This window comes from Lytechinus pictus, chromosome 5 (assembly GCF_037042905.1).
Source record: "Lytechinus pictus isolate F3 Inbred chromosome 5, Lp3.0, whole genome shotgun sequence".
Lineage (NCBI taxonomy): Eukaryota > Metazoa > Echinodermata > Echinoidea > Temnopleuroida > Toxopneustidae > Lytechinus > Lytechinus pictus.
The window spans coordinates 35,702,752-35,710,081 of NC_087249.1; the positions used below are offsets into that span (position 1 = coordinate 35,702,752).

Here is a 7,330-nt window from a genome sequence, read left to right on the forward strand (position 1 = left end):
TAGCATAACAACGATAAAGAAACCGATTGACTATAAAATGGAGTAGTCTCCCAACTGGAGAAGCTACTCTAGGAATAAAGGGATATTAATATCATCAACCTCATTAATGAAATATATCAACTGGAAATAGTCTAGGAACGATTAGGACAAGACAGAACCGCAGAGACAAAACCTGTGTCTCGGCTTAATACATCGGATAAGTAATAAGATACAAATGTACTGGAATTGGTCCAATAGGCTGCCTGGAGGATATCCTCCATAGAGGTACCCTGAAAGAGCGTCCAAGATGCTGCTATGCCCCGTGTAACGTGGGCTCTAATGGACCCTGATAATATGGCGTCCTCTCCACCCGACCTGATCCCCTGCACTAACCATCGAGAAATTGTAATTGGACTAACAGGGCCGTGAGGTTCTATTGAACTAATGAACAGATTGTGGGAAGTGCGAATACACTTATGGGGCGTTGCAAGAAAGTTATGTTGCAATTGATTGCAAATCGACTGCAACTTTGCAGCCGATTCCGATCGACTGCAACTAGCAATCAATCGCCAATTTGCGTTGCAAGTAAAAGGCTTACGATTGAACGCAAGTTGCAGCTGATCTGCAGACGATTTGCAGCTGTAAACAGGGTCTGCAGCACAAGACTAGCCGAAAAAGCAAAATAATGGCTTGCAACAATCCTGTTTGTGGAAGAGAGTAAGTAGAAAATATTCATTTTTCAGACAATTCTTTCTCCATTATGTATGTTTTTAGAGAATTTATATATTTTAGACCTATGCCAGGGAAAAAATTATTTTGAAAAAAGTGAAACTGTATCTTTATCGCCGGTCGAAATTTCACCTTCAACAAATTTTCTACCGTACAATTTCAATCCCAGTCCCACACTTGACTTTTTGTGTCGGTAATGCACGGTTCTTCTTCTTCTTCTTCTGGAAACAGTACAGTCCACCGTCTGGTGTATTGTCGTACTGGTGAAGTGCAGCGTGCAAGTGTATGTACTTTATTCAATAAAAAATTGCTTACAGCGTGCAAGTAAAAACAACCACCGTTATTAACGGAGCTGGGTCTTTTGTACCTCTTGTTTAAAGATGTGTAGAGAGGTACAACTACAATTAACTGTGCTGTTGAGTGTTGGGGAGGGAGTTCCAAAGTCTTATCGAATCTGGGAAGAAGCTCCTCTGGTAGACAAGTGTTCTGGCAAAGGGAACAAAGATCTTCTGAGAATGACCTCTATGCATGGATGTGGATGGAGTGAGGAAGGTAGGTGGAATGTCAATGAGTGAGTTGGTAATACAGTAGATCATCACCACCTTGGCCTGTGCCCTACGCTCTTGTAAAGTTGGCCATTTGAGCTGGTTCAGCATGGCTGCTACACTGCTTGTTCTGCGGTGGTCATTACAGACGAAGCGTGCATAGCGTCGCTGCACCATTTCAAGCTTTTTTATATTTGCTTGCGTGTGAGGGTCCCATATTATGCTGGCATACTCCATGATTGGTTGCAGGAGAGCTTTGTAGCACAGTTCCTTGACCTTTCTTGGACATGGCCGGATATTTCTCTGGAGGAAGGCACGTGTGGAGTTGGCCTTTTTGGTTACAGCATTTATATGTTGATTCCAGCTGAGGTTCCTCTGCAGCTCAACTCCAAGATACTTTGCTGTATTTTTATCAGATATAGTCTGTCCATGGATGAAGTAAGGCTTGATGATAGGTTTGCGCTTATTTGTGACATGAAGTACTTGACACCTTTGTATCAACAAAGGTTGTATCAACAACACGGCAGGTCATTGCCGGTGCAGTGCTGTTAAAAATCACCCAGAAGCAAGTAAATGTGTAGGCTCTAATTTTGTATGAAACATCGAAAGTGACCTTCAAAGATTATTTTTGTTCCTATTTGAAATGATTTTTTAAGTTATATCGGTTTCAACGGAGAATAGCCATCCAGTAAATAGAAATTAAAGACTTCCATTACAGTCTAGACATTTCCAAAAAAAAAGATTCCTCTCCATTTGTCTCTCTTTTTTTAAGAGTCTGTCTAACGTTACCTCGAGCGAAGTTCGTGCAGGCCCTACTCCACTTCACTACCGCTACACTACGCTCCACCTACCCGAACTTCGAGACTGAACTCTATCTGATATTCCGAGTGACAAAGGTGGGATTTTATGGGGGGAAAATATAAAATTCATGCAACATCACGATCTTTAAAAACAATTAAAACTAATATTCTTACTTTACACCAAGTTTCACTTTTTCATGCTTCTATCAGTCTCAAAATTGGTGATTTAGAGCCAACATGAAGTTCCTCACACAAATAAATAATTTGCTGCCGTATCGCGCGTGCATGCAATGTTTTGAAATCGGCAGTGAATTATTTATACGATAGAGTTCACGGTCTCGAAGTTAGGGTAGGTGGAGCATAGTGTAGCGGTAGTGAAGTGGAGTGGAGCCTGCACAAACTTCGCTCAAGGTAGTCTACCGTTAACCTCCCTTTTTATGACTTTCCTTGGCCTGGCCTGGGATAAAGTGAAAATTTTGCTGTTTCGACTTTGGTCTTTGGAGGATTAAAAAAAAAAATTATTTATTATTATTTTTTTTATATTTGGGGGGGGGGGGGGTTCTCCAGACTCCGTATATCTCGCCAGACAAGAAAAAAAACCAAAGGTATAGGGGGTCTACATGTGTTGGGCTACTTTTCAGAATCTATTGGCCACATCTGCCACATTCTTGGGAAAGTTTTAACATTGAATAGGATGTTGCCTGCCCAGGGCCCTTTTAAATTTCTTACGGGCAGATTGCACAAGAGGTTCTTTGCAAGGACAGTCTATTTGTGTCGTTGATTTGTAATGATGTGCCGTCCCATTTTTAATATCCATCTCATATAAATATAAAAAGATATACATGTAAATACATTTTATTTTTTAGATTCAATATGTAGATCTACTATGCCGGGGGGGAGGTACTTAGATTTGGTTTGGACAAAGGTGTGTGGCTGAAAGTTTGAAACCCGTACCCATATTTACAGGTCATTTTGGCTAAAAAGGTACCCATTATTAGGGATTCATTACAGGGGCGGATCCAGGATTTCCAAAAAGGGGGGGGGGGCACATTTTCGCCTGGAAAAACTTGACAAGCAAAAAAAAAGAAAAAAATCTTATCACCCAAAATGTAAGGTCATTTTGTATTTGCACCTAAGACATTGGAGTAGAATATGGACCCATGTTTAAGGACATTATCTAAAAATTGGGCCATGCTTAGGGATTTTCCAGCATAAAACCATACGCCATATTTAGGGATTTCTTCAAAAAAGGCGACCCATTCCTGCGGCATATCCCCATATGCCTTATCTCGTGAGTACCCCCCCCCCCGGGCTACTATGTACATGTAGCTGACTCTTGATTTTTATGCAAGCACATGTAAATAGATGACAGACTTTTTTTTCACTTTAAATTGTTTAATGGATGATTACAATGCTTTTCCAGGTGCTTTCAGTTAAAGGGTGTCTCATATGGTGCATCAGTATTAATATTGAATACATAATCATGATTTTTTTTTACATCCTTTTACATCAAGCACAATACTTGGGGGGGGGGCATATGGTCCCCCTTGACATTTTTCAGAATAAATCTGCCACTCAAAATTTTATTACCGCACCACTGACTGACGTTTTACTTTCAAGTCTCACACAACTTTTGGTACTAAATTTGCCATTCCCAGGTACAGGGTCAGGAAATTTTGCAACATTATGTTTGTTTAAGTACATGTCAGACAAAAACATGATTACATGTAAAAAGTCAATATTCATAACTGGGTAATTTGTTTTTTATTGACAATAGTAATTTACTGTCACTGATGAACTTTGTCTTGAAAATAACAATAAAAAAAAAATTAAGAAGTTAAGAAAAAAAAGAAAAAAAAAACAACATGAATTGAAAGGAATTTATTTTGATACCAGATTTTTAAAAGTAAAGTTGTTAGGATTGCTCTAGAAAGGAATATATATGTACACCAAAGTTTGGCATTCTATTACGAGCTTTTTTTAGTAAATTAACCCTAATTCTCCCGGGGGGGGGGGGGGGGGGGCCATAATGGCCCCCCCCCCTCGACAATTTTCGCGATATATCCGCTGCGCACATTTTTTTTACCTCGCCGCTCACTGACTTTTTACTTTCAAGTCTCGCGCAAATTTTGAGACCAAATTTGTGACGACCGGATACGCGGTTACGACATTACGCAACATTATGTAAGTGCATGTCAGACCCAAAATTGCTCACAAACGTGATTTCATGTACAAATCCAATGCAAATTGTGTATTTAGCCAAAATTCATAAATGTATCATTATTTCTACTGTTACTGATTGAATTTAATTAATTTTGCCTTGCTTATGATCAGAATTAAGTCTGGAACGATTTCCATTGAAAAAACAATAAAAAAACAAAAAGTAAAAAAAACAAGGAAATACATAAGAAATTCATAAAACAATAAAATACATAAGAAATTGATTTCCAAACTGAAGTTTTTTTTAATTGCGATTGTTAAGAATGCTACAAAGAATATTTTAACCAAAAATTAGCATTCTAGGAGCTTTATTTAGTGAATTAGAGCAAAAAGTATGATTTATGCATAAATTAGCATAATTAATTCATATAAAATAAAATCTCATTATTTTGGAAAATTTTACCATACAGCCTTGTAGATTACATCGCACACAACCAGCGTGCAAATTTTTGCGTCGCTCGAGCGATCAGCGGCCGAGATCTTAAGGGGGGGCCATAATGGCCCCCCCCCCCGGGAATGACAAGAATCAAAATACCCCGGGAGATTGAGGGTTAAAGCAAAAGGTATGATTTCATAATTTTTTTAATTGCGCCGCCCATGGCTGAGGAACCATAGTGCCCCTCCCCAGGCCAGAAGTGACTTTAATCAAAACACCCTTGGACTACTATAATGATTAACACACTGGCAACTGAGCTTAACTTGTATATTAATTTCATGAATATGTTTTATCTCTTTGCTTTTTGCTTTTAATTGCTTACTACAGTTATGACAAAGAAGTCTGGAACCTCAGAACCACCATAACTGTGTCTGCTACAATGTGTGTTCTTGCAACCAGCTGATTGATTCATTTTATCAACTCTTGAATGGTAGGTTACATGTAAACTGTATTATTATTAATAATTCACCATGATGCGGATGGGGGTGAAATCTGTACACATTGACCCAAGGATAATGCAAAATGAAAAAGGCTAACACAAATCTCTATCTTGACTGGATTTCTCAGCAATGAAGACATCCCATTGATGGGGGGGGGGGGGGAGGGGAGGGGGTGGTTGTGCTCATCCAAGGTATACTGTATGAAAGTGTGTATTTTGCTTTCATTGATTTAATTTATTGCATATTTTGATTTCCATGATTCTTTTATTTGGGGAAAAACAATCAGTTCACACTTTTTTAGATTACATCATGGCAAATTGCCAATTACTATGGTCTCAGGAGAAGGCCACTATCCCTCTATCATATCATCATTTGGGTGCAAACAACGCCCTTACCAGCAGACATAGGGGCATTTCTGCACCGATGGGTGCACAAAAATGGTTTGCTAAGGGCGTTCTTGCACTGAAAGGACAAAATTTGAACTAACCCAAGCTATGTATAGTTATGGGCTTGCATTATTTCCCATATTATTTTTTTATGAACAGGTTGATTATCAGAACTGAATTCAGAGCTGCTCATGTCTGTAGTAACATCATTATAAGAGTGGACTACAGAATGAGGGCGTTGCTTGTTTAAAAACTTCACTCCATGGAGCTCTCCAAATTCATCGCAAATTAGACTGCTTCTGGAAACCAGATTTGTTCCTTCAAGCAGAGATGCTTGTGGCTTTCCTGACTGGACTTCTATGGATTCTTCATGCCAACCTTAAGAACTGTGGTCTTCTGCATGATACACATCAATTTCAAACAAGACATTCTGTGGTGAAACACTTGATGCAGATGAAATGAAATTTTATTACTGAATCTCAGAAGTGATTCCTTGGGAGCAAGAAATAATGAAAAATAAAAATAAAAGGTCCATCAATAATGAATGTCTTGAGCAGTGTTCTTTTTTGTGCACAGATCAATGGATCTTTTCAAGTCCAAGCAGGGATGTACTGAATGCTGACCTCGAGGCAACATTTTGCTGGCCTTGGTCCGAGTCACTGTACAGAATCTATGGGAAGTTCTCTCAAGCTGCCTCATGACTCGGAAGAATCAGCCTCGACCTCATCCCTGTATGCAAGTGTGATATATATCTACGATGCAATCTCATGATTAAAGAGAGAGAAACAAGAGAGCTTCAGATTTTGAAGTGTAGCAATCTCCTGAAATGTATGTTTTATTTGAAAAACTTAATTGGGCATGTTATTCATTATGATATGTATGAATGAAAGCATTTAAGCAATTTAGTGCTCTTGCAAAACATATTCTGAGTTGTATTTACTGCAAACGCTCAGAAATATTTATAAGCATTTGCCAGTGCATGAAGTGTTTTAATAAAGAGTGGCTTTTGTGCCTATGGAGAGTTATTATTTCTTCAACATTTCTTCATACAAATTATTTCAGAAATCACAATTTGAATATTCCATGACCTCTGATAACAAGAGCAGAATATTTTTGGTGATTGACACACTTTAAAATGATATTAGGAGAGAATGTACTGAAATTGTGTGAAAATAATGGCATAATTGCTGAAGAGGCCTATAAAGATTGAAAATAACATTATTTCAAGTTTTTCTTGAAAAAAACCCATGGAAAATTGAAAATGGCATAATTTACACAAGTTTTCAAAACAAAATACAAACAAAAAAATTTTGCAGAATTTTTAGTACACAAGCCTATGGACAATCAATTGAACGTAAAACGAACGCAAATTTTGCGCATCCTCCAAAATCTTACATAAGTTACGTTCGATTTGCAATCAATCGCAAAGCTTGCGCTTGATCTACATTGTACGTTCAATTGATCAAACGCAACTTCTTCTTGCAACAGGATTGAACGTAACTTGCGTTCAATTGCAGATTTGCGTTTAATCGGAGGACTTACGCTCAATTTTGGGAGTTGCGTTCGATTTGCGTTCAATCGCAAGTTTCTTGCAACACCCCATTAGTCCTATCAATGTACCACTTAAAGGCACGTACGGGACACCATAACCTATCTTCGGAAACTGACGAGAGATTGCTAATGGCTGGAAGAAAAAATTTCACAGGGTTTAGAGGTTTCTTTTTTATTCTTAGTTAGAAACCTGGTCTAGGGATCAAGCGGACTCTGTCCTTCTCCCAACGGATATGACCCGGCC

General features: G+C 38.5%; 1 long non-coding RNA gene across 1 annotated transcript; it reads left to right on the plus strand.

Moving 5' to 3' along the window:
* Positions 1-585: 585 nt before the first annotated feature.
* Positions 586-6,076, plus strand: LOC129260249 (uncharacterized). Its single transcript, XR_008584505.2, has 3 exons — positions 586-696; positions 5,037-5,139; positions 5,695-6,076. It is a non-coding gene; the product is annotated as an uncharacterized LOC129260249 (long non-coding RNA).
* Positions 6,077-7,330: the final 1,254 nt, after the last annotated feature.